Source organism: Macrotis lagotis, chromosome 2, assembly GCF_037893015.1.
Source record: "Macrotis lagotis isolate mMagLag1 chromosome 2, bilby.v1.9.chrom.fasta, whole genome shotgun sequence".
Taxonomy (NCBI): domain Eukaryota; kingdom Metazoa; phylum Chordata; class Mammalia; order Peramelemorphia; family Peramelidae; genus Macrotis; species Macrotis lagotis.
In genome coordinates, this window is record NC_133659.1 from 277,640,112 (window position 1) to 277,667,637 (window position 27,526).

Genomic DNA, 27,526 nt, shown 5'->3' on the forward strand with positions numbered 1-27,526 from the left:
AAAAAGCCTTACTTATCCAAGTATTGTCACTATCATTCTAAATCCATCTTTTCTCTCAGGGTGACATTGATCTTTCCTCATTCTCCTCCTACCTTTAATTCCATATTTTCTTTCTTGTTTGCAAGCTTTCTATCCATATCATGCTCACCAACTATGAAGGTTTTTAAAGGCTCTTCCTGAACCTCTTAAATTTTCCCTCTATATACTGATGTATCTCATCAACTTGACAATTCAATTATCATCTCTAAATATATACAGATAATTTCTATATCTATATATCTAGATTCTTGTCTTTTCACCTCCTTTTTTTGCCTTTTCACCTCCAGTTGCTTATTAGACATTTTGAACTAGATGTTGCCTAAGCATCTCAAATTCAGCATGTCAAAAACAGAACTCATTATCTTTCCTTCTAAATTCTGCCTTCTTCTAAATTTCTTATGACTATTAAAAGCACCATCATCCTCTCCATTCTCTCTGATGTCAAATTTCAGTGTTATCAATTAATCACCCAACACTTTCAATTAGCTGCCAAATCTTGCCATTTCTATCTTCAAAACATATTTTGAATACATTCCATTTTATCCACTCACACACCTATCCTATTCAGACTTTCTTTGCCTCTCATGTGGATTATTAAAATTATCATAGAATATTATCATTAGAATCAGATCATATTTTTAAGACAAATATATTTTCAGAACTATATTTCCACTATGGATAAAAATTCAAGAAAAGTTAATTCATATTTAAGTTCTATAGAGATGATATATTTAGGAGATTGAATGACATCAGGTAGCAGTCTGGAGGTTAGATTCAGACATTGACAGTCAGAAACCAATTTGCTCATGCAAAGCAGACTTTCTATCTCTCACTCATGATCAAAGTGTAAGGGTAACTTCTTAGAGAAGTTACACTCTACTGAGAAGTGAGACTTCAAGTCAAGTTCAATGAGTTTCCAAGTATACAGAAGATTCTCTGTAAATGTGGTGAGTCAGCAGAGCAATATGAAATTATTCTCCCAGGGGACTAATGGGCAGTGGATGACTTGGATATAGATATTATAATTGCTCATGAGTCCATCACAAACCTCTGTATTTTTAGCAGCATCTGCCATTCAGCTTAGAATGATGTGACTGGGGCAGTGAACTTGAATTCTTCAGCATCCTTCAGGATCTGCCTCATATGTTTAACATTGCACTGGTACTGCCAGCAAAGGGTTTGACCTTGAGTACTCTTTAAAATGTGGACTGATTCAAGAGTACCAGGCAGAAGCATGTGGTGTAGGGGTGGTGGTGGGAAGAATTGGGACAATGAAGCCAATAGTGTAGGATCATATGATATCTATTAAAGAACTTGTACTGGAAATATAGCTCCCAATACAATCAAAGGCTTTGACAAGAGTTCCAGAAACTTAAACCCATTTTGTGAATGGTTCCATCTTTATCACCTAATCCACCTCCTCAAGCACCATATAATCCTATCAACCACAAAGATAGTTGCCCTAAGATTCATTGGCCACAATGTATAGTTCTTCCAAAGAACATATTCCTTCATCCATTGAGTTAATAGTTTCAAATGCAACAATCTTAGGGATCAATGGAAGGGTCTGATTTCCTTAGCAATTCTCTGAGAAAACTTAAATAATTATGGTGAAATATATACTCTGGCACTTTGCTATTTTAAATTTCTTGGATCATGGAGACATAGTTCCCAGAATCAGAATAAATTTCACAACCTGACATCATCTTAGCCAAAGTGAAGAGGGTGGAGTCATTAGCAACAAAGCAAAATGAAAACAGTAATGCTATATCTTTCCCATGGAGGTCAGCCAGTTCTCATTCTAGACCAACATGAAACTTAGTAGTTCCAGAAATATTTCTAGTACCACATGCTTGGGCACTATATGATTTTTAATGTTTCCATGACTGTCCCACACACCTGAAAATGATAACTCATCCTTAGGTAGTCAGTGTCAAATCAGATATCTGCTTTTTTAGTAACAAGAGAATCCTTGTATTCATTTGTCATTTAGAATATATGTGCCCTCCATTTCATGGTTTTAAACATTTGGTAAGTATAATCATTTTTTTCTCATCTATTTTTTTCAATGTAATCATCATTCTTAAAAATGGAAACAGATTTTGGCAAGTTGCTTTGAAGTAGGTAGGATGCCCTTTCTGTTCTATGCTTTTTCATGAGATCCTGAAAATTCTTTAGCAAATCATTCTGGCCTTCTCTACAACTCTTGAGATTAATCATAGTCAGATTAATTGAAATTTGAGCAATCCCCCCCCCCATAGTCTGCATTTCCTGTACATCCTCTTGAAGCTCTAAACTGGCCTTATGAAAGACAATCTTGTTCCTTGTTTTCATCTGAGTTCTTAAGAAGAGACATTTATTGACAGTTCCCTGGTTCCTGGCAGAGAATGGATGACCAAACAGAAATTTGGGATTCACTTGGTGTCTGCTGAGAATCATCAGCATGCTAGACCACGGTTTTGGAAGTTTTATTCTTCTCATTGGGTAGAGGTATTTTTTAACATGCTGTAAGTGAGCTGATGAAGTGTTCATAACTCAAGAATCAGGTTTGAATACAACTTCCATTATTTGGGGGCAATCATGGGCACAGAAAAGTAGAGATCTGTCAGCCCTTTAGAGAAAGGTTTGCAATACAATTGACAAGAATGGTCACATTCTCACAATGATAACCTTTTTGGGGAAAAGGACAGGATTTTGAGCAGTGTCCAAGGAAGTGGCAATGATGGCAGTGAGACTGGAATCTGATGGCCAGAGGGACTATGGTCACTATTCTGATCTCTGGTTCCAGAAGACTCTCACCTGGATTATTACAATAGACTTCAACTGGTTTACCAGACTAGTTTTTATTTTTACTCCAATCCATACTGTTCAGATAATTTTCCTAAAAATGTAGGCTGGGCAATATTCAATAATCTCTAGTAGCTTTCTACTAGCCCCAGGATAGATTATAAAATCATCTGCATCACTTCTAAGTCAACTGATAAAATAGCAGGCTAGATATGTTGTTTGATATTCTTAACCTCTCAAAACTTGTCAAAATAAAGGTTAAATAAAGCAACTTCATATGTTTCTATTTAGGACTTTCAGAATACCAAAAAAAAAAAGTTAAAAAAACAAATAAAAACAAACAAGCAAAAATTTCACAAATTTTGACTTCATTGAACTCATTCAGGAAGGACCACTCTCCCACATTCCACACTCTGGGCAATGAAGTTCAAAACAAGACCAAACTTCATATCCTGGTTCCCCTTCCCTCTTTCCAGTGCCCTGGAGATCCCAACTTTAGGCTGTGGAAGGCCAGGAAAAATAGCCAGTGAAACTCTGCAGTGCTCTAGATTATGGAACATTGTGAAGGCCAACAACTAATACCATGGCAGGCAAAATTCTGTACTATTAAAAAAATCTCTGCAGGAAAGCCAGGTACAGAAGAAATGGAACAGGATTCAGCTACACATTTGAAAAAAATAGTATTGTCAACAATTATGACATCTTGGGCAAGAAATTGATGATCATCAGGGCATAAGTTGTGTTTTTCTCATTGTGGCTTAATGAAGACATGGGATTCAGAAGAGAAAAATTAATTTAGAAAGCAAAAATTTTTCTAATAATGTGATGTCTGAATTTATGGATAACTGCTTATAGTAGAGGGAAAGCAGATTCCAAACTAGATGATGAAAGGTACGAATAGATTTACCACTCATCTTGGAAAGTCAATCAAAAGGGGCTCAAACAAAACTAGAGAACAGAAGGTAAAAGTTTTTTTTATATGAATATCCCTCATTAGATACGTTAAAGCCAGATTTCTTAACAATTTTTATGAACTTCTTTGGCACCCAGTGAAACTCATTATATTGAAATACAGTTGTCAAATTGCTTTTCTTAAAAACCAAGTTCACAGTCTCTACAGAATGGCCATCAGGAAGAAAAAAGAATAGCAACTGAGGCAAGCAGAAAAGCAAAATATATAAAGTTAAACATGCTTCAAGTTGCTCCAAGTTTTAGGACAAATAAGATGAACTATAAATCCTAAAACAAAGAAGTAAATCAGACCTCAAAATTGTCTCTGCGACTTTGTGGGGGAAAAATAACTGAACCCTGCTTTGGTAGGGAGAAAGAGAAGTAATTTTGTCATTGGAGTGTATTTCAGATGATCTGTATGGAAAACAGAAATAGATGAGTAATTTGGAGAGCAGAATTCAATCCTGGCCCAGAAGGATGATATAGAAAGGACAGACAGCTTCATTTACCTAAATATCTTCTTCTGAGGCTATCTATGCTAAAAGTAGAGCAACTGATACACACATTCCCATTTAGAAGTGTCCATAAATGAGCACAGATTGTTACTTCAAGGAACAAACTCTCAAGAATTCTCTTTAGAAAGCAACCTCTTCCCCACCTTTTATATTTTCCAGAAAGGTCTCTCCCCCTGATATATTCATTCCTTATCTTTTAAAAAATTGAAGCAGAATTTATTTTAATATTTATTTTCATAAGATTAGTTTTTTATATTACAATCCTTAACCAACATATCTTTAATTGAACTGTATTTTGTAACAAAGAAAAAACAATAAAGTAAAACCAATTAACCCAGTGACTATGTCTGACAGCATATACAACATTCTGCACAAATAGTCTCTACCCCTCTTCTTCAAGAAGGAAAATATGTTTCATTTTGACATTCTTCCTTTCACTGAAACATCTCTATTCAATACACATTGTTTGAATCACAGCTGTCTGCTTTAATTTTAAATCCATTAAGAAAAAAAGTTTGAATTTATTCTTTACAGTATTTACCATGACCACCTAAAAAATTCCCACACATTAAGATGATTATTTTATGATTTTAACAATTGCAAAAGTGGTAGGGAAGCTTTGAGAACTGACTAGCTTTGAATTCATTGTTTATCTATTTCTTTTCACATAAAGAGAGTTAAGAATAAATTATAAAAACAGTTAGCTAACTGGTATTCCAAATGAAGGCATTTAAAGAGCATAGGAGTCTAAAAAAGTTGAAAGTCTAAAGAGAAAATTTAAAAATTGTTTTGCAACTAAAGCACCTAAGGACTTAAACATGAATTCTCTTTAACTAAGGTCTCAAAGTTTCAGCCTCTAATACAGATTCATTTTTATTTTTAATATATTATTTTTGTTAACTATTTCTCAATTACACATAAAACATCAATACTAATTCATTTTTTAATTTCCAAATCCTCTCCTTTCCTTCTGCCCCTTCCCCTTTTGAAAAGGCAAACAATTTTGTATTAATTTTACATGTGAAGTCATGCAAAACATATTTCAATATTAGCCATGTTTCAAAAGAAAATAGAAAGAAAATAAAATAATATAAATCTAGTGAAAAAATATGCTCCACTCTAGATTCAGAGTTAATCAGTTCTCTCTCTAAAGCTAGATAGCATATTTTATCATGGGTCTTGGATAATTGTCTTGAGAAGTTGCTAACTCTTTCACAATTGATCCCAACCTTACATAATAATGCTGTCACTACATGCAATGTTCTAGCTTTGGTCACTTCTCTGTGCATGAGTTAATATAAGTCTTAACAGGTTTTGCTGAAAGCTTCCTTCTTACCATTTCTAATAGCAAAATAGTATTCCATCATAATCATATATCACAATTTGTTCAGCAATTCCTCAATTAAGAACATCTCTTAAGGGGTGGCTAGGTGGTGCAGTGGATAAAGCACTGGCCCTGGAGTCAGGAGTACCTGGGTTCAAATCTGGTCTCAGACACTTAATAATTACCTAGCTGTGTGGCCTTGGGCAAGCCACTTAACCCCATTTGCATTGCAAAAACCAAAAAAAAAAAAAAACCACTTGATTTCCAGTTCTTTGTCATCATACAAAGAGATACTATAAATATTTTTGTACAAATAGTTCTTTTCTAATCTCTTTGATATAATGATCTAGTTATGTTAGCTAGTTATAGCCAGATCAAAGGGATGTACAGTTTTATAGCTCTTTCAACTAAATAACTAAATTGCTCTTCAAAATGGATGGACTAATTCACAACTCCACCAGCAATGGATTAGTATCCTAAATATTTCCACATCACCTCCAGCATTTGTCATTTTCCATTTGTATTGTGTTAGTCAATCTGATAAGTGTGAGATGGAATCTTAGTTATTTTAATTTGTGATTCTCTAATTATTAGTGATTTAGAACATTTTTCATGTGATCATAGGTAGCTTTGATTTCTTCTTCTGAAAACTGCTTGTTCATATCCTTTGATCATTATTATTTGGGAAATGGTTCTTTATAAATTTGGCTCAGAGTTTACTCTATATTTGAGAAATGACAATTTTAACAGAGAAATTCGCTCTTTTTCTTGTTTTCCTTCTAATTTTGGCTGCATTTTCTTTGTGAAAAAACTTTTTAGTTTCAAGTAATTAAAACTATCCATCTGTATCTCATAGTGCTCTCTATATCTCATTTCATAATAAATTTTACCCCTTCTCCATAGATCTGACAGATAAACTATTATTTAACTCTCCTAATTTGCTTATGCTATCACCTTTTATGTCTTAATTATGTGCCCATTTTTATTTTATCTTGGTATAGATATGTTGGTCTATGCCGTGTTTCTTCCAAAGCACTTTCCAGTTTTCTCAGCAATTTTTGTCAAATGGTGATTTCTTAACTGAAAGGGTTTCTAAAACCACAAGATTATTTTGGTCATTTGCTACCATACTATTTCTTAGTCAATATCAGATTGTTTTGATGATTACCATTTTGTAATGCAATTTGAAATCTGAAACTGCCAGTTTGCCTTCCTTAACATTTTTTTCATTAATTCTTTTTATATTCTTGACCTTTCATTTTTCCAGATAAATTTTATTACTATTTTTCTAGCTCTATAAAAATCTTTGATAATTGCTTGATTTTGGCACTAATAAACAAATTAATTTAGGTAATTTTTAATTATATAGACTCAGCCTACCCATGAGCAGCTAATATTTCTCCAATAGTTTAGATTTTTCTTTATTTGTGTAAAAAGCATTTTGTCTTTGTGTTCATATAATCTCTTGATTTATCTTGTCAGGTAGACTCCCAAGTATTTTATGCTGTCTGTAGTTATTTTAACTAGATTTCTTTTTCTATCTCTTGCTGCTGGATTTTGTTGGTAGAATATAGAAATGTTGATGAATTATATGGGTTTCTTTTATATCCTTCAATTTTCCAGAAGTTGTTAATTGTTACAATTAGTTTTTTAGTTGATTCTTTGGAGTTTTCTAAGTATAACATTCATATCATCTCAAAAAGGGATGTTTCTTTACTCATTGCTTCTTTTTATTCCTTCAACTTCCTTTTCTTGTTTTATTGCTATAATTTAGCAATTCTTCTAAAATATTGCAAAGCAATAGTGATAATAGACATTCTTCTTTCATTCCTGATCTTACTGTAAGGGCTTCAAGTTTATCTGTAGTACAGATAATGTTCACTTTTGGTTTAGATAGATACTACTTGTCATTTTATGAAAGGTGTCATTGATTCTTATGCTTTCTAGTGTTTTTAATAGGAACGGGTATTGCATTCTTCTCAAAGGTTCTTGTTGCATTTATTAATATAATCATATTATTTTTTTAATTGGTAAGGTCAATAAGGCTAATAGTTTTACTAATACTGAACTAACCCTGCAATCCTGGTATAAATTTCAACTGGTCCTAGTATATGAACTTTGTGATACATTGTTGTAATCTCCTGCATTTTATTTAAACTTTTTGTATTGTTATACATTAGGGAAACTGGTCTATAATTTTCTTTCTCTCTTTTTCCTTTCCTGGTTTAGGGACTGACACCATATTTGTATTATAAAAGGAATTTGATAGGACTCCTTTATTTTTTTTCAAACAATTTATATACTATTGAGATTAATGGTCCTTTAAATGTTTTCTAGAATTGGGGCAGCTAGGTGTTGCAGTGGATAGAGCACTGGCCCTGGAGTCAGGAGTACATGAGTTCAAATCTAGCCTCAGAGACTTAATTACCTAGTTTATATGACCATGAGCAAGTCACTTAACCCCATTGCCTTGCAAAAACAAAACAAAAAAAAAGGTGTTTTATAGAATTTATTTGTAAATCCATATGATCCAGGTGATTTTTTTTCTTAAGGGAAAAAACTGATGACCTGTTCAAACTCTTTTTCTAAGACAGGGTAATTTAAGTATTCTATTTCCTCTTCTGTTAATCTGGGGAGTTTATTTTTTCTAAATATTCATCCATTTCGGGGAGGCTAAGTGGCAGAGTGGATAGACCACCGGCCTTGGAGTCAGGAGTACCTGGGTTCAAATCAAGTCTCAGACACTTAATAATTAATTATATAGACTACCTAGCTGTGTGGCCTTGGGCAAGCCACTTAACCCCATTTGCCTTGCAAAAACCTAAAAAAAAATATTCATCCATTTCATTTGGAGCATCAGTTTTACTTGTATATAATTGGTCTAAATAACTACTGATAATTGCTTTAATTTCATCTTCAGTGGTGGTGCACTCATTCTTTCCATTTTTGATATTAAGAATTTGGTTTTCCTTTTTTTCTAAAAATCAAATTATCCAATGGTTTATCAATTTTACTATTTTTCTCCATAAAACTACCTTCATAAACCTATTAGTTCAATGGTTTTCTTCCTTTCAGTTTTGTTTTTGCTTTTTTTCTGTAAGGCAGTGGGGTTAAGTGGCTTGCCAAGGCCACACAGCTAGGTAATTATTAAGTGTCTGAGGTTGCATTTGAACTCAGGTCCTCCTGACTCCAGGGCCGGTGCTCTATCCACTGTGCCACCTAGCCGCCCCTTCCTTTCAGTTTTATTAATCTCCTTTGATTTTCAACGTTTTGATTTTGTTGTTTTATTGGGAATTTTAATTTGTTCTTTTTCTAATTTTTCAAATTGCATGTCCCATTCATTGATCTACTCTCTTTTTTAATTGTTATAAATGTTTAGAGATACTAATTTTCCTATAAATATTGTTTTGCCTGGATCCCACAAATTTTGGTATGTTGTCTCATTGCTATCATTCTCTTTAATGAAATGATTGTTTCTATCATTTATGCATTCACCTGTTTCTTTAGACTTAAACTATTTAGTTTCCAATTAACTTTTAGTCTATGCATTGTGGTATGAAAAATTTATATTAAATAATTCTGCTTTCTTTTGCATTTAAGTATGAGGCTTTTAATTTCCTAAAACAAGACTATCTAACTTTACTTTTAAAAGGGTTTTTTTTTTAGGTTTTTGAAAGGCAAACAGGGTTAAGTGGCTTGCCCAAGGCCACACAGCTAGGAAAAGGTTTTATTGAAACAATAGACAATATATTTTTATTTGCCATTTTAGTGAGAGCTCTGTGGTAGCTTGGCCTAAGGGTCACATTTTGTACAGTCCTGACCTAATATATGGCCAATTTTTGTAAAAGTGCCATGTACAAATGAGAAAAAGTTATATTCCCATCTATTCCCATTCATTTTTCCCCCAAGGTCCAGCATATCTAATTTTTCTAAGTTTATGTCCATCTCCTTGGTTAGATTTATTTAGCTCTGAGAGAAGAAAGCTGAGGTCCCCCACTAGTATTGTATTGTATAGTTATAGTTATAGTTAGCATAGTATAGTATAGTATAGTATCATATGTATGGTATGGTATGGTATGGGCATGGCATGGCACGGCATGGTATGATATGTTATGGTATGGTACAGTATAGTTTGTGTAGTATGGTATGGTATGGTATGGTATGGTGTGGTGTGGTGTGGTGTAGTATAATATAGCATAACATTATAGTAGCTTTACTCTCTATTTTTCTACTGTAGTTCATTTGACTTTCCTTTAATTTGGATGCTACACCATTTGGTGTTTATATGTTTTGTATTGATATTACTTCATTATCTATGGTTCTTTTAAACAAGATGAAGTGATTCAAGTGTGTTTCTTGATTCCTTCCACATTGTGATTTCCCCATTGTAGTTTCAATATATGACAGGTTGGAATAAGAAATTGAATGAGAATTTTTGTATAGTTTTGTGGAAGCCTCAGATAACATGTGAAGGCCAGGAGAAAACACAGAAAAAGTTTAGACACTAAGAAATGCATAAAATATATGTATAAAGGATGTATGCATATATATAATAAGTTGCTTAATACCAACATATTTTATATTTTAATATTTTAATCAACCCATAAAAGGAAAAGAAAAAATTCAAGTTTCTTATCTGATACAAGGGGAGGGTCAAACATTTTCCAGATTATGAGGTGCTATGCCCCTAATCCTTGCAATGGGAAAGGGATAACTGTTGGATTCTAATTTCTAATCCATAATGCTATCTGCTTCTTTATTATAGGTGAGTTCATCCCATTTACATTCACAGTTATGATTTCTAACTGTTCATTTCCCTTCAATCTTTTTTTTATCCTTTTCTCTGTTTATCCTGTTTCTATTTATATTTTTCTCTCTCTTTTTATCCTTTCTCTTTTTTAAAGTCTGTTTTGCTTTTGGCCACCGCTGTCTTTTATGTGCTTTCTCTTTCCCTTTTTTCTCCTACTCCTCTGTTGTTGGTTGAGATAGTTTTCTATGAACAATTAAAAATACACACACACACATGCACACATGCACACACACACACGTGTGTGTATATGTATGTATATATATATATTCCCTCTTTGAATTGATATAGTTGTGAGTGAAGTTCAAGTATTGCATGCTCCATCTCCTGAATTTTTCCTTTTCATTATTTTTCTTGTGCATCTCTTTTATTCTAGATGATTTTTCTCCCTTTCTTTCTTTCCCTCTTTCCCAGGGTATACTTCTTTCTCAACTATCCTTTTTTAAAAATATCATCCCTAAATAATCAATTCACTTTTACACCCTTTTACTACATAGAATCCTAATAATAGTCTTAATAATTATAGTTATTAGAAATTATATGTATTATGTCTCCATATAGAAAGTAAACAGTTTAGCCTTATTGAGTTTCTTATTCTTTCTCTTTTATATTTACCTTTTTAATGCTTTTCTTGAGTCTTATGTTTAAAGGTAATTTTTTTATTCAATGCTGGTCTTTTCATCAGAAATTCCTGTAAGTCCATTATTTCATTAAATATTCATTTTTCTCCAGAAGAATTATATTCAATTTTGCTAGGTAGATTATTTTTGCTTATATTCCCATCTCTTTTACTTCCAGAATCACATACTCTGTCTTTCACTCCATTGCTAAGTTTCTGGAAACAAATGCAGGGCAGTTCTCCAGGGTGGTGACCAGGTTTCCTCTATTTTTCAAATGGCATGGAGTGCATTGCTGATGCTTGATAAATAATTAATGAAGCATTCAAAAAATTACTAGCGTCCGTGACTAGAGGGATTTTTCAGAGAAGATGGGAATGAGGTTTTATGAACTTTGACAAGTGAAATGCTACAATTATGTATATAGATTTCTCTCATGGCCTACTTCCATGTGTCCAGTCTTAGTTCTCTTTAGAGACTAGTTGTGGTTTAACTAGCCTGTTGAATATATTATTTCCTACATTGAAGAATTGGTACCATAAGAACTCACCAACAAAAAAGAAAGTGTCTGTTTTTAACATAACCATCTCAGTCCCAAGAACACATCCTCCTTAAACTTTACCTAATATGCATACTTTACTCATGAGAAAAATATATACTACTGGTTTTATGTATTCATAATTCATTTAAGTAACTACAATCACCATATTAAATAGTCATATAGTGCTGGCCTTTAAATCCAGATGACAAAAAATTTTGATCAAAGGTAAACTCATTTTTCAGAATGAATGCTCATTAATTGGGGGAATGACAAAATCAAACTGAACATCATAAGTATAGAGGGAATTCCAAAATTCTTTGTACAACTTAAACTTAAAGCTTAGAAGTTTAAAACTACAGTAAGAATTTGGGGACACTTTGTATAATAGAATATTTTGCACTATAAGAAATTATAATAGAATGAATGCAGGGAAATATGGGAAGTTAAAAGAACTAGTTCACAGTAAAGTAATCAGAATATAGACAATATCTAAAATAATATAAATGAAAAGAACACTAAGACATATATAATACCTTTTAATTATTTTGATTAATATTTGTATTAGAGAAAAAAGTAAGAAAATATCCATCCCTCCTTTCCTTGATAAGGTTCCTGTAGTTAAGCACCTTATGTAGGTATGTAGGCACCTTTGTTTTGCTCCTGGATTCAGATCATTCTGAAGGAGTGAGGCTGATAACTTTGCACAGACCTGCATTACTTAAATCCAATTCACTTGAATTTAAGACATCATCATCCTTATGTTATTTGTCCTCTTTGAGAACAAAAGATGAATAACAATGACTATAGACACAGAATACATATATGGATAGATAGATAGATAGATAGATAGAGATAGATAGATAGATAGATAGATACACACATCTATATACATAGACACTCTGGTCACTATTTTGATTGGTTTTGCTCAACACTTTTCCTTCTCATTGCAGTTTAGTGGATAGGGGAATGTGATATGAAAACAAAAGATATTGAAAAGAAAAAGAGAAAAAGAATGGACTTAAAGGTATTCTTATTCTGTATTTTCACCTTAAAGATAACTCCAGTGTGAAAGAGGTAAAGTGAATAGAGCAGGTGCCCAGAGAATCATATAAATAGTTTAGTCTATTTATTGTTGTTCAGGTGTTTCAGTCATTTCTCACTTTTTGTGACTCCATTTGGGTTTTGTTTTGTTTTTTTGGCAAAGATACTGGAGTGGTTTGCTATTTCCTTCTCCAGATCATTTTATCAGTGAAGAAAAAGAGACAAACGGAGTTAGTTATATGTCTTGCCCAGGGACACACAGCTAGTAAGTAGACCAGATTTGAATTCACACCACCTAGCAGACCAGTATATGCATAAATGTAATATTATTTCAAATCAAGGTCAGATGGATTCTGACAGAACATCTCTCCCCCCACTTTGCCTGTTTAATACATGCTTACTAATTTACTTCATATTTTTCCTTCACATTTAAGAACAAAGGGTTGACCTGAAGAGGTATCAGGGCAATGAAATGCCCAGACCTGATTCAAGGCAAAGTAGTTCAATGCCAGAGAAAAGGGTACTTGTAAGGTTAATTTAAGGACATAATGTTAATATACTACTGAGAAGCATTCATTTTAAATTCAGCTCAATGATACTTTTTCAAATAAAATTTCAATGGAAAACATATGAAACAAGGACCAAAATATCATGGGAAAATAGGTTTGCTCCTATAGTTTATTACTTCTCTTTTTTCTAGGTAGCAATGATGACCAATAGCATACATGAAGAGGTATCATATTTCAGCATGAATGAATGAAAAAAATAATTAATGCTAACATAATAAGCTGGCATTAATTAAATTTCATTCATTCATTCATTTATTCAAGCATTTTAAATCAGTGCATAGTCTCTGGTCAGAGCAAAGCATCTGGAAAGAAGATGACTGATGAGTCAAGTAAGGCATAATGGGAAATTATCTAAATAGAGTGAGCCATGTGAGGTCTTCACCAATCAGCATGTCAAGACTTCCAGACTGGAAATTCCAAGGCTAAAAGGGTTAAGACCTCCAGGGCATGTTGTCTGCTTCAACAGACAAGGTGGCTGGAACACTAAGGAACACAGAAACACTTAAAGGAGAACTATATCTGATTAGGGAAGGCTTATGGAAGGGGTAGTATTCATGTTGAGTTTACAGGATGGAAGAAATATAGAAGGTTGAAGCATATATAGAAAACAAATTGAACAAAGACTTGGAGGTAAGATATTATGCAGTATAGATGGAAAATTAAAGGTAGTTTTTAATTATGCTAGAAATATAATATTTAAGTTTGGAAAGTACCCATTATAGTCTGACAAGAGTAAATGAAGAACAGTGGTATGAGTGCCATGACTGGTACTCGGTTGTGGAGAGCTTTGAATATCATGGGCAGAAGTTTGAAATTTACTCAGTAGGCAAAGGAAAATTATTAAAAAAATTTTGAGTGGAGGGTATGATCAGATCTATTTTTTCTTTTTTTAAAAAAAGATGAGTTATGATGGGAAAAAAAGAAAGATATTGAAATGGAGTCTAAATGAATAGTGATAGTTTAATAGAGAAGTCTAAAATTGCTTAGAAATTCTCTTGGATGGGCATTCATGGAATTTATGATTTGGGGAACCAATATTTCACAATGCAGTTGTAAGGTAACTAGACTTCCAAATGACCAAGTCTCAGAGAAAAATCTAACTTGTTTCCTATGATATCAGACCCGAAGTCATTCCAGGACTTGTATTACTGAAACAAATAGGACATTTGCTTAAGAATTAGAAATGTCCCAAGCATGGAGCACTTGTGGCTTGTAATGTTCAATGTTACTTGTTAATTTTGGGGAAGAAAATAATGTGCTAAGTCTAGACTATATGGTTGTAATTAGATGTACAAGGCAATAAATCATTTCTGGGCAATATAAAGTCAATTCTTAGCCTGGTTATACATATATCTATGGTTATCAGGTACTATCTAGAAAGTTAAAAAAAGGAGAAGAAAACTGGAAAAGAGAAGGTTTAGAAGGCTGATATATATATATATATATATATATATATATATATATATATATATATATAATGCATAAATAAAAAATCATTTATCAAATTCTTATGATGCAAGCCCTGAGTGATGTATTGGGAGTATAGATATGTATGCAAGTATATGTGTGTTTATAAAAGAGAAAAAACATTTTCTCAAGGAGCTCATATTCTAATTGGGGGAGACAACTCACAGATTCAGTAATAGGGCAGCCGTCCAATAATCCTTTGGAAACTTTAGTTTGAAGATACAACAGAGAAAATATTATCAAGAAGGGGGGTAATGCCAAATGCTACAGAGAGTTCAAGGAAGATGAGGACTGAGAAAATGCTATTTGATTTTCAAAATTTAAAGCACTATGTAAATGTTAGATATAATAATAATAATAATAATAATTACAATAACAGCTGTCTGTGTTTGAAGAGAATCATATATATGATAATATAACTTGCACATTATATTTAATATAATGAAGGAAGTGTTGTGCAAAGACATTCTTCTCATTGTCTTTTCTTTCACCCTTGGTCTGATTGATAGGAAGCAAATATTATTATTAATTAATAGGTCATTGGAAATCTTTGAAAGATTAATTTCTATAGTGATGATGAAAAGAAAGTAGGGATTATAGGGTTATTCTTTCTAGGAATTTGAACCTGAAAAAGATGAAATGATAACTCATGGAAGTAGAAGAATTGAATGATATTTTTTTTCTTTTATGATGGGAAATCTTAGTGTGCCAAGAGGGAACAGTTAGAGCTGATAGAGTTAACATAGATGTAATGAGTCTAACATTAATAATGAATTTCACCATTATTTTACCTCATCTCTCTTGTTTTAAATTTTTAAATATTCCATTTCTTAATTTTATTTCCAGCAATTTGGGTTCTATTACTATAGAATATTACATTTTCTACATCTGAATTTAGGGCAATTAGATGATACAGAGGATAAAGTAGCTGGACTTCAGAGTCAGGAAGATTGGTTCAAATCTGGCTTCAGATACTCACTAGAAGTAGGGTAAGCCACTTAACCCTGTTTTCCTCAGTATCCTTATCTTGCAATATGAATGGGAGAAAGATACTACAGTATCTTCATTAAGAATACCTCAAATGGGGTCATGAAGAGGCAGGCATGACTAAAATGACTGAATGATAAAAAAAATCTGAGTCTACCCATACTTAGTTCTAAACCTACTTTAAATTGGTTAGTTATATAATCATGTCTAAGTCTAAATCAACATAAACTATTATCTTCATAGCTGTATCACTGCTAGAACAGTGTCAGTAATCTGGAATTGCTGAACAAGTAAAGGTCAACAAAGATTAGGAATGTGACTAACACATTTGAAGTGAAATTTTTAGTTTGATTCAAAGACTATAAGTAAACCCAGTCTCAATTTCTTTCTCATGTATTTATTGAAGAGTTAAAAGACTGACTAGATTTTCTTCAAGATGACTGAAATGGCAAATAATCAATCAAAATTTGACTACCTGGAGGTTTTGGTAAAATGTTAGGAAATATTATTTCAATATGAACAGCCAGGAAAAAAAAAGTTCCTGTTAAGAAAGTACAGAATAAAAACATGAAAGAAATAAATGATAAAAATAGGTAAACTAATGATAGCCATATGTTTAATGCCATATGGTTAACTTATTAATCAGCTCTGACCATGTATTAGATGATGGAAAGAGATTCAAGTCAAATCAAATCAATAAGCATTCATCGAGTGCCTACCATGTGCTCAATGCTAAAGATACAAAGAAAGCAAAAAACAAGAAAATAGCCCTCAACTCAAGCTACAGTCTGATGGAGGAGACAACCTACAAATATCTGTGTACTAAAAAAAAATACATATACAATACAAGTGGGAGATAATTTTAGAGGGAAGACATTAACATTAAGGGTGATCAGAAAAGGTTTCTTGTAGAACAGGAATGGGGAGCATCTTTCCTGCCAAGGACCATTTGGATATTTATAACATCATTCACTGGCCATACAAAATTATCATCTTGCTATTAACTTGCTATATTTGGTCAAATGTTTAATTAATTCACTCCTAAAAAGCTCCTAGATTTTTTGAATTTTGAGTCCTGCCTGTGGTTATTGTGGCAGCACCAGCACAAATGATTTCTGCTCCTGTTATAATTTTAGCTAAATTTGAAGGTAGCCAAGGAAGATAGGAAGCAGCAATGAAGAGGGAGAGAAATTCAGTCATGAGGCATAACCAGTGAAAAGGAATGGAGTCAGGTATCCTAAGCGAAGAAAAAGAGGATCAGTATCATTAGCTTGTAGAGTTTGTGCAAGTGAATAAGGTATAAGATTAGAAAGTCAGAGAGGGTCAAAAAATTTTTAAGAGATTAAAACTGAGAAGAGGAGTAGATATTTATTCCTAAAGATAATAAGGAACATTGGAGTTTATTGGATAGGGATGGTCTTACCTGATCATGACTTAGATGGTGCAGAAGATATAGTGGCTGGACTTGGGAGTCAGGAAGATTGGTTCAAATCTGGCTTCAGACACTAGAAGTGTGACTGTGGGCAAGTCACTTAACCCTGTGGTTTTTGCTCACTTCAATCTGTATCAGTTCATGTAAGTCTTTCCAAGCTTTTCTGAAATGAACTTTCTGTTAATTTCTTAAAGCACAATAGTATTGCATTGCAATCATATACTACAACTTAAGAACTCATATTCTAATGAAGAAGAAGAAACATAAACATCAAAAATGATGGTGTTGAAGAAAAGGAGAGATAAGGTAAAGTACTATATTACAGCCAGGGGGTGCTGTGTAACAATATCTAGGTATATTCAGCCATCAGAACATGGCAGTCATTGTGCTAAACTTTAGAGATTTGAAAATGTTCTTTTTGTTCATTTCAATCGTGTCTGACTCCTGGTGACTCCTTTTGGGGTTTTCTTGGCAAAGACACTGAAACGGTTTGCCATTTCCTTTTCTAGTTTATTTTACGTATGAGAAAAGTGAAACAAACACAGACAGTGATTTATCCAGGATCACACAACTAGCTAGTAAGTGTCTGAGGTCAGATTTAAACTTTGATCTGCCTAACTTTAGGTACAACATTCTATCCAATGCACCACTTAGCTGCCCCAAACAATAGACACTGCGCTGAAGTCCAGGGATTTTAAAAGAAGAAAAAGATACATATCTTCAAGGATTACACATATTCAACCTGAAGTAATCATCCTAAACCAAAGGGCCTACTATCATCCAAAATCAAATCAAACTCTTAAGACTATCGAAGGCCACTTTCTTTCATTAGAAGCAAGGTCTAGAGGTTCGATATATATTTATCCAATCAGATCATAGTCCAGCCCTCATCTCACTTAAGCTTCTACCTATTTTAGGTCCTTAGTACATTTCAATGAAGTGTACAGCTCTTTAGAATCATAATTTCAGAACTAAAAGCAAATCAAAATCCTCAGCATAGTTATCTTTGCCCAGTCCATGTATAATCTTTCTCAGGGTCAGGCTCAATTTCTCTGACTTCTGCCAAGCAAGTCAAAAGCCCAGGAACTAAGTTCCCCTTGTTGGTATTGCCATGGAAATCTAATCAGGCACCTATCCCTAGGGTTTCTTACACATCAAAAAACCTTTCAATAGTCATTACTGAGCCAGTGGTAGGAATGTAGGAAGTCACAATTCTTCTATTGGTTTGTTTCTCTCAAGGCATATAAGGCTTGGTATGGTCAGATGTCTGAACTGAACACTGATTCTCTTGTCAATAGAACTATGCTCTTTGGTCCTTTGGCTCTTTTGTCATGTCTTATTTAGACGAATGCCTGCTCCCCCTAGCAAATATGACGAGTAGCAATTTTTCTACAGAAAGCAAATGATATATATGTATATCAGCCCTGTTGAATTAAACAGCAAGAAAGAACATATTGGTTTCTTTTAATGGAAAACAATTTTCATGAGTCTCATTCAATTTTACAACTTTTAAATTGAATACCCTTTGGCTTTTTCTATTATTGTCTTGGCTCCAGAGCTTTATGATCAGGCCACCTGAATCAATCAATCATTGCCTGAATGTATCATAGTAATAAGAAATTATTAGAGGTTAAGATCAAGAATAATATAAGGGGCAGCTAGGTGGTACAGTGGATAGAGCTGTGACCCTGAAGTCAGGAGGACATGAGTTCAAAGTTGACCTCAGACACTTAATAATTACCTAGCTATGGGACCTTAACCCATTGCCTTGAAAAAATAAGGACCTAAAGGTCAATTTTTTTCTTTGCTCCTTGTCCTAATTTGCAATCACTCCAAGAAAATCTGACACACTTATGTTCAGCTATTTCAGTCACATCCAACTCTTCATGTTCCTATCTGAGATTTTTCTTGGCAAAGATACTGGAATGGTTTGTCCTTTCTTTCTCCAGTTCATTTTATTGAAGAGGAACTGAGGTAAACAGAATTAAGTGAATTGCTCAGGGTCAAATAAGTATGTGAGGCAAGATTTGAACTCAGGAAGGTGAGTCTTCCTTACTCCAGACTCTGTACTACATGCACCATGGAGTACTTATCTGCCTACCTTCATGTAGGCAGCTACCTTCACTTTCTGAAATATAAGTAAAACAGATTTCCTAGTGTCAATATGAAGTAAAAATACAGGGCTATGCAATTTTCAATAACCACATATGCAGGCTCTCAATCTTGGTCTGAAAGTTCTTGAAACTGAATAAGGAACAATTAATAAAGGAGTCAAGGAAAACAGAAGAGTTGTCACATCTCATTCATTATTTCCCATCAGTAACTCTTCTTGCTTTCAACTTCACAAATATCATGCTTCCCCCCAGGAGAAGTGAATCACCTAAAATCCCATCACTGTGCCAATTGCCTCTGTTTTTTTGGTGCTCAGTGACTCCTCAGCATCTTCAGTTATCTCTCTCCTCTGTTTGGAGGACTGGAGGGAAGAGCAATAAACTTCACTCAAAGTCTTCCTTTATAGAGGATTCAGAACCTTTCAGGTAACTTCATCAGCTACTCTACTAGATTTTGATTCATCAAGCACTATGTTCCTAAGCTGGGTACTCCCCAGGATCTATCCTCTTTTCAGTTTCCTTTTCTGTATTGTCTTCCCCTGATAGAATGTAAGTTCCCTGAGGGCAGTTGCTATCTTTCTTTTTCTTAGCTGTATCCTCAATACTGTGAATGAAGCACAGTAGATACCTAAAAAATGTTCATTGAATTTTTAGATTTTTAGATTGAAGAGATTTTTCCCTGAGGGAACAACTGAAAAGAGTAAAAAAGAAATTAAAATCATTGAAAATCTCTTTGTAGAGTCAGAATGGACCAGTTTTGGTGTACTAATTAGGTGACATGAGAAAGAAGTCATGAAACAGTTCAGTTTGCATGAGGCCTTTGGAGTCTAAATATTGTATGTATAATGCCATAGTAGAGCTTTGCACGTTTTGTTGTTAGTGTTCAGTTGTTTCAGTTCTGTCCAACTTTTTATTGTCCCCATTTGGAGTTTTCTTGGCAAAGATACTGCACTGGTTTGCCATTTCCTTCTCCAGCTCATTTTACAGATGAGGAAACTGAAACAAATAAGGTTAAGTGACTTGCCCAGGGTCAAACAGTTAATAAGTCCCAGGCCAGATTTAAACTCAGGGTTTTCTGACACCGGGCCTGGAACTTTATCTACTGTGCTATCTAGCTGCCCTAGAGCAAATGTATGTTTCATATGTATTACTCACTGTTTTATTAGGAGGACAAATATAAATAGGGAAAGGTCCTCTAAGTTTTGGTTGGATTCCTAGAGATTACAGTAAACAGATACTGGTGATTTTGTCCTTAGTTCTTGAAGAAGACCAAGACATCAAGGGGAGGTGCTGCCATGACAAACAAGTGAATTGAATATGGGTGAGGGGATACTATGTCATCAACCTCATTTTCTCTGGTTCCAGTGGCCAGATATGAATCGGGTTGCCTGGAGTAAAACAGCTACTCCAGTCCTCTTTACTCCAAGACCAGTGCTCTATTCACTGCTTCAGCTGCCATCCAGATACTATGGTGGAATCAAGATAGAGTGAGTGACATTCCAAAGGCTTAATGGAATCATCTACTTAATAGAGTCCCCTATAATTTTTTACTGGATCTTTTGGGATCTGACAATGATGGTAGAGAGGATATGCCCTGGCCAGCGAGCAGTGATGGTTAAAACTCAATTCCTGCTCCAAAAAAAGAGAAATGTTACCAACTATAAGCTTATAATTAGGGAAAAGAGTGGGACCTGAAGGAATGAAAGTTCTGGCAGGGGTCTAGAGATGTTTTACTTTGATGGGAAAAGCTAGGTAGTGCAATGAATAGAGCAACAGACCTATAGTCAAAAGGACTTAAGTTCCAAACTGACTTCAGGTACTAAATGATTGTATAACCCTTGGACAGTTCATTTAACCATTTTATGCCTCAGGTTCTTCATCTGTCAAAAGGGGATAATAACACCTAACTTCCAGAGTTGTTGTGAAGAAAGTACTCAGAAAACCTTATAAATGTTAGTTATTATTTTTATTAAAATTTGATGAGGTCTTGCTCTCCTAGCTGAAACTTGTAGCATAGTCCTGTGAAACTATTTAGAAAAGTAGCTTGAACCAGAGAATGGAAATACTGAATACAGTTCATGAGAGTATTGCAACTTTGAAAAGTACTGTTAATGACAACATAGTGTTTCAAGGTTGATAGGAGTCATTGAATTCAATGAACCTCATAGACCTATTTATGATGCTCTCATATTGGTTCATTTATGTCTTGTGATTTGGAGCTGCTCTTATACATGTGATTGGAAAGGGAAGGGCTTTAGGCCAGCTTAGATTAGTTTTGTTGCATATCATAGTTAAATTATTTTTGACTATCCCCACAATTTTTTTAAAGCATCCATTTTTCTACTGTGGTTTGATGGTATAAGGACAAATTTTTAAAGCTGAAACATCTAGATATTTCTTTAAGACCCTGTCATGGTAAATGTGTGACTCTGTCATTGACAAGAAGATTAGGCCATCATTACTGAAGGAATCTGCCTTTTGGTTAGGATATATTTCTATCCATCCTGAAAATAGGCATAATGACAGGACCACACTCATATGATTGTGAATCTGGTTAAAATTCATCTGAAAGCTAAGATAAGGATTGTTTTTGCAAAATTGCCTGGTTAGGTGGGATGAACAGAATTTTCTCATAGCAGTTTTTATATCCCAAATGTCTGTTATGGTCCTCACCCCCTGGGGAATACTGCTTGAGGGAGGGGAAGAAGCATTAAGTAAGTGCTTGGAGGTTACATTTTTCTAAGGGTTAATGTCTGACATCATCATTTAAAAAAATGTTAAGTGTACGATTGACAACTTTCTTCCCCAAGCAAAAGAAAACTGGACCATGGATCAAATCTCAAAGCTCTTTTGACCCAACCTGGGACTCAAAGGTCTACACCCAGGGAGATGTGAGAAAATTAGATCGAGTAGGACACCTTCTGGTCAAATTAACAAAATTTTTCTGAATAGTTTATTTGAAAATTTGGTCAACTAACTACAATGTGAATTTTTCCTAAATAAAATGATTTTTCAAAGACTTTCTGGACTTCAATTAACCTAAAACAATAAGGAATTATTTGAAGGGAAAATTAATTTCTGAGGTTTGATTGTTTACTCTTAAAGAAGATGCTTTTTTCCCCCTCCAAATTCCCAATATAGAAGGTTTAAAAGGCAACTCCTTACCTTAGAAAGGAGAAGGGAAAAATTGAAAAGATTGGTCTTGTCCTTTAAGGCAGAAGTAACTAAGTAGTAGAGATCTTGATGGAAACTTCAAGACTTGCAAGAAATGAAGAGCTTTCTTTTGTTGACAAATCAGCTTGCTAGACAACAAGATGATTGGAGACTGAATCATTATGCAGGTTAGGCTAAAAAAATAGCATTTAAAAGGGGAAGTGGACACAATGCATGTAAATGTCAAGGTATCTAGATAAAGAGGGTAGATCTACTATTGCTATGTTTTTCTGACATAAGCCAACATCTTTTAATTGCTCCCCAAGGACTGGAGTATGAGGGTGGGGATGAGGAAGGATAAACACTCTCCTCCCTCATTCCTGCATTCTAAAGGAAGGGACAAGGGGGAAAGAACTCAAGGGCACTAGTGATTGGACTGCTTGTTTTAATAGCCATGGGGAGTGTCAGTTGATTTTTCTTTGCCCTTGTATCTGGATGCATTTTGTATTGAGTAGACTAAATTTCCACTCTGGTATTATGAATAAAACACTGAGGACGGGGAAATAGACACCAGTTTAAAGGAGGTTTCTGTCTTAGGTGGGGCTAAATCTGGGGAGTGAATGGGATGTGTAATCAGTGTTATATTGATTCTGCTTTTGCTATGCATTTACCTATCTAATTGTATCATTTTAAAATCATGACCTTCACTGAGCTAGGTGGCTCAGTGGATAGAGCACTGGCCCTGGAGTCAGGAGTACCTAAGTTCAAATCCAGCCTCAGACACTTAATAATTACCTAGCTATGTGGCCTTGGGCAAGCCACTTAACCCCTTCACCTTGGAAAAAAAAAACAAAACCTAAAACAAAAACAAGTAAAATCATGACCTTCAGGGAAGATGGATAAGGGAAACAACATTAAGTGAAGGCAGAGGAAAAGCCATTGTCATCATGAACTGAACATTAGACCATTTAGTTATTAGATAAGAATACCAGATAGTCACAGGGGACATCTCAGTGGGGTAGAGTACGGTTTAATTGACAAATGTAATATGTACTAAGATTTTTACTATTGATAGAATCAAAAATACTACTCTTGTTATACTTGCTACAAATATTGTAGCTTGCTATAATTTAACATTGATCACTAGGCAACAAAGAAACCAAGCTACTGCATTATAGACTGTCTGGTGCTTGAACTTAGCCTTCCCAAGAATTCAGATGATTTCTGAGTCCAAAATCAGGACATGAATATATGATGCATTAGAGTGGTTTGGAGTAAAAGACTGAGATTTTAGTCTCACTTGATTTCACTTGATTTTTGTAGAATTTAATTTTCTTATCTAGAAAATGTTCATAAACGAATATACATCCTATATACCAACCACAATCGTGAGACTCTAGTGAAGAAAATTTGTAAAGAACTTTTTTAATCATAAGTGGGAACTAATATTATTACTATTATTTTAGTTTTTAAAAGATGTTTTATTGATGCTTTTCTTTACACCATAATCATCCCCTTCTTCATTAAAGCATTCTTTGGGACAAAAACCATCAAGAAAATAAACTGAAACAGATTTGTCTACATGCCTGCTTATGTAGTAGAGAACATTATCCTTTAATAGTCCCCCACCTCTCTACTATGAGGTTGGAGGTTTGTTTCTGTTGTGTCTATTATCCAGTGCTTTAATAATTTTTTTCTGATGCTGTTTACTTAGCAAAACTGTGCATACCCTATGAGCCAATAATACCATTACTAGATCTATACTTGCCTTGACTTCTGTCTTCTCTGCCTAGAGAAACAGAAGCTGATGACTTTTCAAAGCTCTGTCTCACTTAACTACAATTCATGTTGGTCTAGATATCACCCTTGTGATGTCATTGGACCCTTCAAGAATGAAGAAGGGGGGGCAGCAATTGGCACAGTGGATAAAGAATCCACCCTGGAGTCAGGAGTACCTGGGTTCAAATCTGGTTTCAGACACTTAATAATTACCTAGCTGTGTGGTCTTGGACAAGCCACTTAACCCCATTTGCCTTGCAAAAACCTAAAGAAAAAAGAATGAAGAAGGAACAATCATTTAAAAGAGATCAAAGAGGAAAGGAAACTATGGGTACAAAAATACTTATAGCAACTCTTTGTGATAGAAAAGAATCAGAAACTGAGCCGATGTTTATAAGGTAGGGAATAATAAACAAATAATGGTACATAAATGTGATTGAATACTTGTGCTGTTAAAAAAAAATGATGAATGAGATGGTTCCAGAAAAACCTGGCTAAGACCTGTATAAACTCATACAAAGTGAAGTGAGAAGACCAAGAGAACAATTTTCACAGTGCCACCAATAGCACGAAACCTGAAAGATATATTTATTCTGTTCAATATAATGATGTTCACCTCTGGAAAAAAGAACTGATGGAGTCAGGATACAGATTAAAGGCTATTTTTCCTTTCTTTTTCTTGCTTTTTTGAGAGGGGGTGGAGGGAACATGGGTATTGCTAAAATTTGTTTCACATAATTATACATTTATGTAATAAATTGGGGTTTTTTTTGCCTTCTCAGTGGATGTGGGAGAGGAAGGAGGGAAGGAGAAAATGAAATAAAATAAAATTTTAAAAAGAGAACCAAACTAAAGTTCACTTCTTTTTAATTATCTTTTCACTGAATTCTTGTAGCCATTGGACATATGATTTACTTAATTCTGTTTATTTTGCTCTGTATTAGATCATAGAAATCTTCCCAAATATTTTTAATCCCTCATATTTTTTATCTCTTACTACAAAAATGATATAATATTCAAATACCAAATTGGAAGGGAGAGAGTATGTAGAAAAGGCCAGACTATCCAATTAGCACACTTTATAGCCCACCACAGCTGCTGGTGCCTGCAAAGTTAGCTCTGTAATCCCCTTAACCCCTCTGTTACCAATTCTCTTGAGGTTGGAAATTTTTTGTCCCAGAAACATTAGTTTAGAGTTCTGGAGGGACAGAAACACAGCATGGTAGAAGTGGAGAGAGGGCTAGTCTGAGAGTCAGAAAGATTGAAATTCAAGTGGAATTTGGAACAAAGACTGACAGGGTGACTGTGGACAAGTCAGTTTACCTCTAAAAATAATCTCAGAAAAATTTAAAACTAGAATTGAATCACACTGGGAGTTTTCCATCCAGAAAAAAAATCATGATCCATGACAAAGAAAAAGAAAAGGAAAGAGAACATTAGAGGGAGCGGAGAGGAGAACAGAGAACAGAAGAAAGGAGAGGAGAGGAAGGAGAGGAGAGAACAGGAAAGGAGAGCAGTGGAGAGGAGAGGAGAGGGCAAAAAGAGAGGAGAGGAGAGCAAAAGAACATAACAGGGTGTTCAGAGATTTTCTTAATTTCCAATGAAATTTTAAAATCAAACTTCCCAGAAGGATGTCATTATTTTCTAAGTGAGATTCAGGAATATTGTATTTGATTCATGAAATAATTAAGTTTACTTTAGCTCAGAGCAAGGGCAAGGAATCAAAAAGGGAAAGAGTTCTCAATCCCCTCCTCCCCCTAAGAGGCATGGGGAGAATGCTAAACTCTGATGCTAAATTTGAGTCAGACCAAACACACACCTTGGGAAAAGGGGACATTAATCTGTCTGGTTTGGAAGGTGTGAGGTGATTCTTCAGAGACAAGGGACGATGAGATTACCAGGAATCAAGAAAAATGAAGGGGTATTTGTGTGCAGAAGGAGAGGCTGTAAAAATTGGAGAATTTCTGCCTGCTGTGAGGCAACAAGGGATTCCTGACTGGAACCAAGAATAGGAGAATGTAAGAGATCAGGTGAAATACATACACACACATACAGACATGTATGAATTATATATGAAATACTAGATGTGGTATTTCTTTCTATATGTATATATACACATATGTGTGTATATATAAGGATTTCTTTTATAAGGTATTAGGTTTAATACTTGGAAACGAGGGTAGAATCTGGTTGAATTTTCAGGGAAAAAATAAGCATTCCAGTTTAAGCCACATCTGTCCAAAGGGAACCACTATCAGTACCATCAAGAATCCTTATTAATAAATCTAAACCCAGGGTGGTCTGGGGTGTCCCCACCCTCCTCCTTCTCCTGAGAGTTGGCAGGGCTCCCAGCTGGGGGGTCATGTGTCCCTGCCATCCTGGCAAATTTACAAGTGTGCTGTGGCAAATTTACAAATTTACGAGCATGCTACGAAGTGGAAAAAAAAAAGCACTTGGCCTACAGGAATGGAGGCTAGTGAGCTCTGGTCCCCCTACCAGGGTAAACCGGTCTTTTCTCTTTAAGTGCACGCACCTATTTTGGGATTCTGGTGAAATACTCAGAAAATCTCCCTTCCTGCAAATATCCGTCAAAACAGATTTTTAAAAACATACATTTTAGTAAAATCAAATCCCTTGATAGTTGTTCCTTAATAGCATTCTTATGTGAGTTCCCCTCCCCCAACAACTGTTGAGTCTCAAAATATATTCAAGCCTAAACTACTGACATCATTCAATGGAGGAGATGATTCCATACTTTTTCTACAAATACTGGAAATGACTTTTGCCTATGTAAAGAAGATTGAGATTAGGGATTTCAAGTAAACAGGAGTATGAGCAGGTATCAGGGAGAAGATGGTACCTATGCTAGGACTTGCCTCAACGAATCTAGTCATTAAGCTAAGTGAATAACATTTTCAATTGTGAGTTAAGTAATTACAAAAGCAGGCAGGGACCAGAAAGCCTCAATGCCCCCAAATGGTATGCATTGCAACATTTCCTGTAAAGTTTGGCAGGACTTTGGAGAGAGTTCTATGTTTTGTAGAAAAATTCAAGTTGTGATGCCTGCCTATTGGCTTTCAAGCTGTAGCATGCCAGCTGACACCTTGAATTCTCCAGATTAAAAAGTATGCTTCAGTGTAAGGGGGGTAAAAAAGTACACAGAGACTGTTCTGGCGCCCTCCAAGAAATTGTGCCACCAAGGATGAAATATGTACATTGCTCTCACATGTTTGAGAGTCTATTCTATCATTTTTCTGAAAGAGTGGTAACTGAACTGAAGAGCAACATGGGGTGAAGCTTCTGAACAAACTGCTACTGATACCAGGACCTACTGGCAAATCATACAATAACAACACCAATAAGCACAGTTAATATTTATATAGAACTTAGGGTATGCCAGTCACTA

At 34.6% G+C, this 27,526-nt stretch overlaps 1 pseudogene; it reads right to left on the reverse strand.

Annotated features, from left to right (window-relative positions):
- Positions 1-868: 868 nt before the first annotated feature.
- On the reverse strand, positions 869-26,497 carry LOC141512233 (5-aminolevulinate synthase, non-specific, mitochondrial pseudogene; annotated as a pseudogene).
- Positions 26,498-27,526: the final 1,029 nt, after the last annotated feature.